General features: G+C 44.0%; 1 protein-coding gene across 3 annotated transcripts in view; it reads right to left on the reverse strand.

The window, feature by feature from the left end:
* Positions 1-7,636: 7,636 nt before the first annotated feature.
* RNF212B (ring finger protein 212B) overlaps positions 7,637-12,960 on the reverse strand; it is a 471,927-nt gene continuing 466,603 nt past the window's right edge. For all 3 annotated transcript variants that reach the window (XR_013224222.1, XM_077299403.1, XM_077299400.1), the window contains one exon: positions 7,637-8,874. The gene's annotated coding sequence lies outside the window, so the exon portion shown is untranslated. The remainder of the gene's footprint in view (positions 8,875-12,960) is intronic.

Consider the following 12,960-nt stretch of genomic DNA (forward strand, 5'->3'; position numbering starts at 1 on the left):
ATTTTTAACTACTGGAGATATGATGTGGCCCAAAAAGTGTGTGGCGAAGTTTCTGGCGCACGGTGTATGTTGCCGGCGGCGGAAGACACAATAAACCAAACATAACTGTGGCAAATCAAACTTTTTATGTTGTAACAACCCAAAAATGTATTTACTGCGCCGGCTTGGGGTAGAGTGATGTAAACGGGGGGTGTGAAGCACTGAGGCCTGGCTAACCGTGGACGACGCAGAGGTGGCAGGAGAAGGGGCAATGAAACTAGAAGGGTCTGGAAGTTCGGGGATGGGGCTTGACACATGAGAGGCTTGAGACGCACTGGAAGGGTGAGACAAACCTGACATTACAGACACATTGGGAGGTGAAGGGGGAGGAATGCTAAGAGTCCTCTGTTTTTTTGTTTTTTTTTGTAATTTCTTTTTGGTTTGCCTGGTTGTGGGAGGTCTTGGTGGGCTCATATGGCGTGGTGTGGTGGCAGGTGACCTGTCAGGGTCCGGCTGCACTGTGCCAGAGTCCATAGTGCTCGTAGAGTGTGCAGCCATGCCAGAGTCCATAGCGCTTGTAGAGCGGAAGGCCATGCCAGGGTCCTGCTGCATCGTGGTGGCGGCGGTACGGAAGGCCATGCCAGGGTCCTGCTGCATCGTGGTGGCGGCGGTACGGAAGGCCATGCCAGGGTCCTGCTGCATCGTGGTGGCGGCGGTACGGAAGGCCATGCCAGGGTCCTGCTGCATCGTGGAGGTGGCGGTACGGAAGGCCATGCCAGGGTCCTGCTGCATCGTGATGTCAGTGGAGGAGGTCCAAGCAGGAGCAGCGGATGTCATGGTGGTGGTGGCGGTGGGATGTCCAACTGCACTCGGCATGGTGGTGGTGCTGTAGTGGTGTCCAGCTGTGGAAGGAATTGAGGTGGCCGTGCAGTGGGACGCAGCAGAGGTCGACATTGAGGTCAATCGTGACAGTGAAGGCACAGGTGGATATGTCCCCACTGTCTGCTGGAAATACCGACTGCTGCATAGCCTGCACATAAGCAGCATTGCAGGCCTGCGTGACACTCATCTGGAGATCAGGAGTAAGGTGTTCCGACATGCCCTGCTCAATTTGATAAAAAAAAATGATGAGCTGGCCTCTGGAGGTCGGCTTTCACTTGATCAAGGCTTTTGCTGACCTCATGGATACGTGCATTTAAGAGGTTATGTGAAACATCCATTCGGTCACCCAAAGCCTTGATTGCGTCGTGTAAAACAGAGCTCAAGTGCAAAAACTTGGGCATGAGTGACCTGTCCGAAGCCCTCTGCCGGGATGAGCCCAAAAAAAAGGGGGCAGTGGAAGAGGACTGCGAAAGGGGAAGACCTGATGGACGGAACAACTCCCTGGTCTCCAGTTAGTGTGGAAGGCCCACTTGCTGCTGCGCTGCTGGATGGCTGGGACGGGTCCGTGGCTGTCGGATGAAGGACCGCTCCAGAACCTGGGCCAACAGTAGTGCTGTATGTGCTGTGAAAAAAGGAAAAAGAAAATTAGTATCAAAAATTTACCAGACGCAAAATCCTGTGGAATGTAAAAATACAGATTATGGCAATACAATACAACCTAATGCACGTGATAAATACTTACGTTCTCTGGGCAAGGACCGGTCTTAAAAATGACAGAACGCGATGGTATTTGTAGCGCCTGATCCTTGCTCCTGAACTACTGGGAACACGGCTCTCTTGACGCAGGTCCTTGTTGAAGCGGTCCTTCATCGAACGCCAACGTGTTTTGAATTTGGATACTGTTAAAAAAAAAAAATTGTCAGAAAAAGTACTTTTGGCCGTGCTCACACAACTGTGTGTGATGAGTGAAACTCCAGAGAGTTTCTTTCATCACACACAGTCGAGTGAGCACGGACAAGGTCTCTGCTACTTCACACTGCAGTGCAATACTTACCAAATGCAGTTCGGACCCATGTCGGGGCGTTGTCCCAGCCATCCCACATCGCTTGGGCCACCTCATTCCATAACCGCCGGATCGTGATGTTGTTCGAGTGCAGTGGATCCCGGGTGTCCCACAACGGGACTCGCTCCTGAACCAGGGTGATAAGGAGGTCATTCTATATCAGATCATCCTCCCGTTGTGAAACCTAAAAATTAAAGAAAGTCATTAAAGTTTGCTCAATTAACATAAGGAAAAGAAAGAAAAAAGATGCTGAGAAATGGCATGAATAGGAAAGTCAACATATAAAAGGATTCCAGAAGAAAAAAGTAAAGAAATACGAGTGGAAAGAAAGGAAGATTCAAGAATATTACACTGAGGACAGTCAGCCTTGTATACTTACCCGCTGCCGTCTTTCCACCGGACCTTGACTCCGCTGCTCCTGCCCTGTCTCTGCCACAGTAGAAGAGCTCTAAAAAAAAAGAAAAAAATCAAATTGTCACATGTGTCGATGTGACAGTGAATACTTACCAATCTGACGAGGCAAATACTCACCTCACTGACATGCTCCACTTCCGACTGTCCTGGCCGAAACTCCTCACCAGATGAAGAATCCGAAGAAGAAATTCTGATGCATGTAGAAAGAAAGAAATGGCAGAAATTATGACATGTAGAGACAGAAAATAGAAAATGAAGGCATTGGCTAGGATATACTCACATTGTTCAGGGTTTTGTTTTCCTCCAAGATGTAGCCTGTTTGTGTCTCGTCTGCTTCAGAGTCTGGTGAGAAGTAACCTGCAACTGTCCACACCCTCCCTTTATCACCTTGATGGTGGGGGGTGGCTTATTAGTGTCTAGACATGTTTTTCTCAATTGAAACGCATGCGTTCAAAAACGCAACAAAACGCATGTGCTTAAAAACGCATGCGTTTACATTGACAGCAATGCGTTTTTTTGTTGCAATCCTTGTGAAATCGAACGCATGCGTTTCCTGGCGGCAAATAGACGCCTCTAGAAATTACTACATGTTGCATTTCCGCGCCAAGCCGCAAACGACGAGACGACGAATGCGCCGTCAAACGCGGCAAAACGCGAACAAAAAAAAACCGCATGCGTTTTTAATGTTAAATATAGGAATACACGACGCATGCGTTTATATGCGGTAGAAACGCTGCGGCCACAAACGCAAATGTGAAACCAGCCTTACTGAAAAGATGGTAACAAATTGCAAGCTTTTGAGACTACGCAGATCTCTTCATCAGGCTAAGACTAAGAAATTCTGAAGAATCACATTTATACACAACACAGAGCTGTCATTATGGGAGAGTGATAAACAGTTGTGTCCATAAATATTGGAAAGTTCCTAGATAAGGAGTGACATTGCTGAGTTTATAGTAGACTTTATTCAGAGACCTGCAGCAGTAGTTGACCAGTTTTCTGTATTAAAGTAATTTGCTATTAGAAACTTTTCTTTAAATGATTGTTTCCTTTGTTCTGATTATGTCGCAGCTTTGACTTTTTGAAATAAAAAAACATAGCATTTGCATTTTTTTAACGAATTGCAATTTTTAGATTTTATTATGTATACTCACATTGAATGAAAATGTGAAAATACAATCTAGAAGAAATTAGGTTAATTTTACAATGTCCTGATCACTGTTGTAATGAAAAACTTAGTAAAAAGTCTTGTAACTTTATAACTCATTTTTTTCTTAAGTTGCTAACAAACATTGTCAATGTATACATTATTGATAATCCAGACTGTACAACAGCCAGCACTAAAGATTTTGTTACTTGGTGCCATGCCTATATTATTAAAGGGAACCTGTCACCCCCAAAATGGCTGGTGAGGTAAGCTCACCGGCATCAGGGGCTTATCTACACCATTCTGTAATGCTGTAGATAAGCCCCCGATGTTACCTGAAAGAGGAGAAAAAGACGTTAGATTATACTCACCCAGGGGCGGTCCCACTGCGGTCCGGTCGGATGGGTGTCTCCTGTCCGCTCCGGCGCCTCCCATCTTCATTCCATGACGTCCTCTTCGGGTCTTTACGCCGCGGCTCCGGTGCAGGCGTACTTTGTCTGCCCTGAGGGCAGAGCAAAGTACTGCAGTGCGCAGGCGCCGGGCCTCTCTGACCTTTCCGGCGCTTGCGCACTGCAGTCCTTTGCTCTGCCCTGGAATGAAGATGGGAGGTGCCGGAGCGGACCGGAGACACCCATCCGAACGGACCGCAGCGGGACTGCCCCTGGGTGAGTATAATCTAACGTCTTTTTCTCCTCTTTCAGGTAACATCGGCGGCTTATCTACAGCATTACAGAATGCTGTAGATAAGCCCCTGATGCCGGTGAGCTTACCTCACCAGCTATTTTCGGGGTGACAGGTTCCCTTTAAACAGTTTGTAACATGTACATACAGTAATGCATCTGGTAACAAGAAAAAGGATACTGGTATGTTTTGTCTGTCTATACAGCGGTATGTTCTGTGTAAGGCCTCTTTCACACTTCCGTCTGCTGGCGGGCGTTGTAATGCGTTGTTGTGACATAGCGACGGACGTCGTGAAAATAGTGAAAAACGTGTGTAAAGCATCCAGTGTTTTGACGGATGCATTACATACGTTGTTGCCTGAATTTCAATGGAGAAATTTCAGGGGACGAGAGAGAGATTTCCCCGGGTTGGAATATGCTGAACCAGGCATGCTCAGAAGTAAAAACTGCATCCGTCACTGGATTCCTGCATTTCACAGTGTGCGCAGGATCCAGTGTCCATAGGCTCCCATTCTGTGGAACGACGTATGACGCAGGAGGCGTCGGGGAACGTTTTTCCACTGCAGACAAAAAACATTTCATGGAACGTGTTTTGGAAAAGACGGCAAGTCAAATTCCGCAGGATCCAGTGCACGACGGACGAAACGTCTGGCTATCCGTCGCGATGGCCTCTTTCACACTTCCGCATTTCAGATCTGTTGCAATGCATCGTTTTGGGAAAAAAACGGATCCTGCAAATGTGCCCGCAGGATCCGTTTTTTTACCATAGACTTGTATTAGCGACGGATCGCCACACGTCGCATCCGTCGTGCGACGGATCCGTCGTGTTTTGGCGGACCGTCGTCTGGAAAAAATGTTCAATGTAACGTTTCTTGTCTGCGTTGGGAAAACGTGTCGCGACGGATCTTGCGGCATACGTCGTTTACTAGAATGGAAGCCTATGGACGCAGGATCAGTCGTGACGCGTCGTATGACTGAATCCAGTACTGGAATCCGTTTTTTTACAGTGAGCATGCTCAGAATCAGGAATTTGAAGCCAATTGGCCAGACAAGCCCCAAGTCTATATAAACCTGGCCTGGGGCATCACCCCCAAATGTGCCAGCAAGACTCCTGCCAGCCAGTCAATATATTGGTTTCCCTATTTTCCAGTAGCCAATCACATTTGGGAGACTCCCATTTTTAGGCATGGAAAACGGATCCGTCAAAACAAGGATGAAACGGATGGTAAAAACGGACGCAACGGATCCAGTTTTTCGACAGAACCGTCTAGCGGATCCGTCAAAATACTGGATGTGTTGCATCCGTTTTTCATTATTTTTGACGCATCCGTCGATACGTCGCACCGACGCATTGTGACGGATTAAAAAAAACGGAAGTGTGAAAGTAGCCTAATACAAATCTATGAGAAAATGCAGGATCTTGCAAATTTTTTTGCAGGATCATGTTTTCTCAAAAAATTACGTATCTCGACGGGACTACAAAGACAGAAGTGTGAAAGAGGCCTTAGTTACTTGTTTCAAATTGGTAATGTCTCCTTTTATTTAAAATTATCTCTGAAGGCAGATTCTCTTGAGATCAGTGTATGGCACATTCTCTGGAACTACTCATTTACATATAAGAAAATTGTGGATTACTCTGGAATAAGAGATCACATCACAGATATTAAGACGTGAGAGTCCTCAGTGGTTGATACCTTTTAATGGCTAACTGAAAAGATGGTAACAAATTGCAAGCTATCGAGACTACACTGGTCGTTATCAGGCGGAGACTAAAGCAAGTTCTGAAGAATCACATACTTGTATACAACACAGCACAGAGCGAAAGAAGGCAATAGATAAGACAAGTGACGTGAAGCAGAATTCTCATTATGTGACTGACTAATATGTGTGCCATAAATATTGGAACAGTTCATAGATGAGGAAGCCTTAGGCTATGTGCACACATAGGGAGGGTCCTCTGCGGGGTCTCCCGCAGCAGATTTGATAAATCTGCAGGGCAAAACCGCTGCGGTTATCCCTGCAGATTTATCGCGATTTGTCTTGCGGTTTCTGCTGCGGGTTTACTCCTGCACTTGTTTTACTATTGATGCTGCATATGCAGCATCAATAGTAATGTTAAAAATAATTAAAAAATGATTATACTCACCCTCCGACGTCCCGATCTCCTCGGCTCTGCACGCGGCAGTCTGGTTCCAAAGATGCTACGTGAGAAGGACCTTCGTGACATAACAGTCATGTGACCGCGACGTCATTGCAGGTCCTGCTCGCATAGCAACCCTGCAACCGGACGGCCGCGTGCAGCACTGAGAGGTGAGTATATCATTATTTTTTGTTTTAATTCTTTTTTTTTTTTTTTTTTTTTAAACAAATATGGTTCCCAGGGCCTGGAGGAGAGTCTCCTCTCCTCCACCCCAGGTACCATCCGCACATGATCCGCTTACTTCCTGCATGGTGGGCATAGCCCCATGCAGGAAGTAAGCGGATCAATACATTCCTATGTGTGCAGAATCGCCGCGATTCTGCACAAAGTGGTGACATGCTGCGGATTGTAAACCGCTGCGTTCCCGCGCGTTTTTTTCTGCAGCATGTGCACAGCGTTTTCGTTTTCCCATAGGTGTACATTGAACTGTAAACTCATGGGAAACTGCTGCGGACCCGTAGCTGCAGAAACGTGGAGCCGCAGCAAAATCCGCAACGTGTGCACATACCCTTAATGTTTTATGGTCCTCTGAATGGTTCTATGTTGTGATGACCCCAGAAGGTCTGAAGAGAAATTCCTTAAGTGATGTAATCGTGATTCTACCCGCAGCTGTTCCAGGCACATGTCAGCTGATCAGATGGTGCGGAGGCGTCCAATGATGGACTATGTCCGTCTTTGGACGTTAAGGGGTTAAATACAGCATTTTGTGTTATCTTTGTTTAATACATACATTTTTTTGGTGATCTGAAATATTTAAAAGTAACAAGCATGCAAAATAGGAAATCAGGAAGGGGGCAAACACTTTATCTCACAACTATAAATCTAATGTGATGCTACATGGGAAGATAACGTTGCAGCTTTATAATATGAATGATCTTTTCTGGAATGTTTTTTTTCTTATTTTTCAAACATTAGATAAACATTAATACACATGATTTTAACCAATTATTTAATTGGAAGTAAAACTATATTACAACCACATATAGGTTAATGTGGCATTGTTTTTCCTATAAAGGTCTTCATTCATGACAACATTCATTTAGTTGCCGAAATACAGTCAGCCATCCAATTCTGGCTTCAATCACCATCATGAACACATTGAGAAAATATTACGTTAGCGCAAAGAGTTTAATACTATAAGAAGGTGACTAAACTTATCTGAAATATGAGGAAACGGGTGCACACTCTTTACTATGTGCCAGCGTGCTACAAAATGTATCATAGGAAACTGACATAAAAAAGGAATACACTAGTGAGGAACACACCAGAAATATGTGAAACATTTTATTAACATGAAACGATATACAGTACAAAGTCATGAAACCAGTGAAAACCATACACAAGGAATCGCTATATAAAGAGAGTTAGGCAAGTACCTATGAACCATAAACAATTAACTGCAAATGTGAACGCATGGTCACCCAAGTGTATACAGATAAATAAACAATGTATATATGCAATAAATCCCAGCAATTGTAAAAAGCCAAATAATGAAAAATGGTACATAAATGAAATGGTCATTGCATAATACAACACGCTAATGACAATAACCTTCAAAGCCACCCTAGAGCAGATACAGACCAATGATAAATGAGGGAGCTGAATTTATAGTAGCCAAACAAGTCAAAGGGGCGCAAATGGAGTTGAAATAAATGCATCGGCCAGATCATGAAAAGCAGAAGAAGGATCAAAGTCCTGCAATGCTACGGGGTGTCAAACATGATGGGAATCAAGAGATGAGGGAAATATTAAGCTGCATAGCCCATGAGTGTGGAGACCCCACGCGTATCAATGTGTGTCACCGCTTCATCAGGGATAGTGTGGGGAAACCACAGGCAGTGAGAATAAATATATGTGGAATGAATGAATGACACAATAGCGGTGGTTGTGGTGTGCCGGCGGAGAAGGAAGTGTCTGTCCCTTAATAAGGGTATGTGTTCTAACAGTTGGTACAGGCGCTATTGCGACAACTGATTGTGTATTCATCACTGTATCAGGTATATGCGGTCTGTCAGCGCAGGTACAATCGCAATTTCAGGTAACAAAACGGCAAATGGTTTCCAGTCCATATGTGCACAGGTGCAATGTGGCTGAAAATCCACCAATGGGAACCGAAAGTACCTATGAGCTGCACAGGGTCAGAATATGGAGGGCACATCAAATGATTGTTTTCGCCTACAGTGGGAAATCAGTACGGAAATAACCAATGTCAATCCCTGCTAAAGAGCGGCGGACCAAGAACATGGGTAAGTAAAATATGAATGCCGATTGCTGGACATGTATATAAAAGTCTACACATGGCCTGATTGGTGCAATGGACTTCTAGAGAACCTAAATAACCACATATGTGTGTGTATATATATATATATATATATATATATATATATATATACACACACACACACTTTGTTGCGGTAAAATGCAGAGCTGAGCCATTCAGTGGACCTGGATTGATTGAAGAGGTCACCCTACACAGCAGCAGATGGAAGATGCAGGAACTAGCATAAATCTAAATAGAAGAGAAAAAAAAAGTAAGGGCAGCCACACTGAAACATAATCAACCCAAGAAATCGGTAAAGTGTAACTCCTCAATAAGACCTGATGAAGTGGACATCAAATTAAAAGTCCATCTGGATTCTAGCTGCAGAAATGGCTTATTGCAATTGATTCTGAGATTTTTTTCTTCGTGACGTATTGTACTTCATGAGAGTGGTAACATTTTTCAATATGACTTGCGTTTATTTGTGGAAAAAAATTTAAATTTGATGAACAATTTGGAAAATTTAGCAATTTTCAACCTTTTAATTTGTATGCTTTTAAATCAGTTATGTCACACAAGACAGTTAATAAATAACATTTCCCACATGTCTACTTTACATCAGCACAATTTTTGAGACATAATTGTTGTTAGGAAGTTAGAAGAGTTAAAAGTTGACCAGCGATTTCTCATTTTTCCAACAAAATTTACAAAACCAATTTTTAGGGACCACGTCACATTTGAAGTGACTAGTGGCCTATGACAGAAAATACCTAAAAGTGACACCATTCTAAAAACTGCACCCCTCAATGTCCTCTAAACCACATTCAAAAAATTTAACCCTTCAGGTGCTTCACAGGAATTTATGCATAGAAGGATGAAAAAATTAACATTTTACTTTATTTGCATAAATTTTACTTTAACCCCTTAGTGACAGAGCCAATTTGGTACTTAATGACCAAGCCAATTTTTACAATTCTGACCACTGTCACTTTATGAGGTTATAACTCTGGAACGCTTTAACAGATCCTGCTGATTCTGAGATTGTTTTTTTTCGTGACATATTGTACTTCATGTCATTGGTAACATTTCTTCGTTATTACTTGCGATTTATTTATGAAAAAAAACCGGAAATATGGCGAAACAATGTGGAAGGAAAAAATGAACATTTAACTTTTTTTGCAAACATTTTTACTTCAGAACCATTTTTTTTTTATTTTCACAAGTGTAAAAACAGAAATGTAACCATACATTTTGTTATGCAATTTCTCCTGAATACGCCGATACCCCATATGTGGGGGTAAACAACTGTTTGGGCGCACCGCAGAGCTTGGAAGAGAAGGAGCGCCGTTTGACTTTTTCAATGCAGAGTTGGCTGGAATTGAGATCGGATGCCATGTCACGTTTAGAGAGCCTCTGATGTGCCAAAACAGTGGAAACGCTCCACAAGTGACACCATTTTGGAAACTAGACCCCTTAAGGAACTTACCTAGATGTGTGGTGAGCACTTTGAGCCCCCAAGGGATTCACAGAAGTTTAATAAAGTAGAGCCGTGAAAATAAAAAATCGCGTTTACACAAAAATGATCTTTTCGCCTACAAATTCTTATTTTCACAAGGGTAACAGGAGAAATTAGACCACAAAAGTTGTTGTGCAATTTCTTCTGAGTACGTTGATACCCCATATGTGGGGGTAAACCACTGTTTGGGCGCACTGCAGAGCTTGGAAGAGAAGGAGTGCCGTTTTACTTTATCAATGCAGAATTGGCTGGAATTAAGATCGGACGCCATGTCGCGTTTGGAGAGCCCCTGATGTGCCTAAACAGTGGAAACCCCCCACAAGTGACACCATTTTGGAAACTAGACCCCTTAAGGAACTTAACTAGATGTGTGGTGAGCACTTTAAACCCCCAGGTGCTTCACAGAAGTTTATAACGTAGAGCCGTGAAAATAAAAAATCCTTTTTTTTCCTCAAAAATTATTTTTTTACCCTGCAATCTTTTATTTTCTCAAGGGCAACAGGAGACATTGGACCCCAAAATCTGTTGACCAGTTTGTCCTGAGTACGCTGATACCCCATATGTGGGGGGGGGGCACTGTTTGGGCACCCATTGGGGCTCAGAAGGGAAGGAGCGCCGCTTGGAATGCAGACTTTGATGGGATGGTCTGCGGGCGTCATGTTGCATTTGCAGAGCTCCTGATGTACCCAAACAGTAGAAACCCCCCACAAGTGACCCCATTTTGGAAACGACCCCCAAAGAGCTTATCTAGATGTGTGGTGAGCACTAAGAACCCCCAACTGCTTCACAGAAGTTTATAATGTAGAGCCATGAAAAAAAAAAATCATTTTTTCCACAAAAATTATCTTTTCACCCCCAAATTGTTACTTTCACAAGGGTAACAGGAGAAATTGGACCCCAAAATGTATTGTGCAATTTATGCTGAGTACGCTGATACCCCATATGTGGGGGTAAACCACTGTTTGGGCGCATGGCAGAGCTCGGAAGGGAAGGAGCGCCGTTTTGGAATGCAGACTTTGATAGAATGGTCTGCGGGCGTTATGTTGCGTTTGCAGAGCCCCTGATGTACCTAAACAGTAGAAACCCCCCACAATTGACCCCATTTTGGAAACTAGACCCCCCAAGGAACTTATCTAGATGTGTGGTGAGAACGTTGAATGCCCAAGTGCTTCACAGAAGTTTATAATGCAGAGTCGTGTAAATAATTTTTTTTTTCCACAAAAAAGATTTTTTAGCCCTTACGTTTTTATTTTCACAAGGGTAACAGGAGATATTGGACCCCAAAAGTTGTTGTCCAATTTATCCCGAGTACGCTGATGCCCCATATGTGGGGGTGAACCACTGTTTGGGCGCACGGCAGAGCTCAGAAGGGAGGGAGCACCATTTGACTTTTGAGTGCAAAATTGGCTGTGGCGTTTAGAGACCCCCTGATGTACAGTGGAAATCCCCCAATTCTAACTCCAACCCTAACCTCAACACACCCCTAACCCTAATCCCAACCCGATCCATAATCCTAATCACACCCCTAACGATAATCACAACCCTAACCCCAAAGCAACCATAACCCTAATCAGAACCCTAAATCCAACACACCCCTAATCCTAATCTCAACGCTAACCCTAATCCCTAACGTAACCCTAATGCCAACCCTAATCCAAACCCTAACCCCAACTCTAACCCTAACTTTAGCCCCAACCCTAACTTTAGCCCCAACCCTAACCCTAACTTTAGCCCCAACCCTAACTCTAACCCTAAATCTAGCCCTAACTTTAGCCCCAACCCTAACCCTAACTTTAGCCCCAACCCTAAATTTAGCCCCAACCCTAACCCTAACTTTAGCCCTAACCCTAAATTTAGCCCCAACTCCTCTAGCTGCCGACCGGCAGATCATGGCGGGCGCACTGCGCATGCGGCCAGGAGGGGACACAGGTAAAAACTGACGCCGATCATGTTCTTTGGTGTCTCAGCTACCCCCGGCAGCCGAGACCCCAAAGATCTTCCGGGTGCTGGCCGGCGGGCGCACTGCACATGCGCCCGCCATTTTTTGGCCGGAACAAGATGCGAGGAGCACCGGGGGAGACAGGTGAGTATCGGGGGGCGATTGGGGACCCCATTTCTCTGTCCTCTGATGTGCGATCACATCGGAGGACAGAGAAATTAAATGGGAAGAAATCAGTCTTGTGGTTCTTGTGCAATCAGTGTTAGAAGTTTTCAGTTAATGAGATGCTTGTGCTCTGGGGCAGGACAGTAGGCAGGTCTGATCTTGATGCTCTAGGCCAGAAAAACTAAGAAAAGACCAGCCCACAGGCCCACCCAAAAGCACAAACCAGTTACTCATCATTGTGCAATTTCTCTCATGCACGCCAATACCCCATATGTGGAGGAAAACTGTTTGGGAGCTTGGAAGGGAAGGAGCGCCATTTGACTTGTTGATTTACAAAATCAATTTTTTAGGGACCACATCACATTTGAAGAGACTTTGAAAGGCCTACATGACAGAAAATAACCAAAAGTTATTATTTTTTTATTATTATTATTATTTATATAGCACCATTAATTCCATGGTGCTGTACATGAGAAAGGTGTTACGTACAGAGTTATAGATATCATTTACAGTAAACAAATTTACAATGACAGACTGGTACAGAGTGACACCATTCTAAAAACTGCACCCCTCAAGGTGCTCAAAACAATTCTCAGAGAGCCCCTTAAAGTGATGATTAGACCCTTATACTGCAGTTCATCAAATGAAAAGCATTGGCGATCATACATTAACTTTTTTCTGGTATATACGGAAGGCCAATTTCCTTTTATGATGA

Source organism: Ranitomeya variabilis, chromosome 1, assembly GCF_051348905.1.
Source record: "Ranitomeya variabilis isolate aRanVar5 chromosome 1, aRanVar5.hap1, whole genome shotgun sequence".
Taxonomy (NCBI): Eukaryota; Metazoa; Chordata; class Amphibia; order Anura; family Dendrobatidae; genus Ranitomeya; species Ranitomeya variabilis.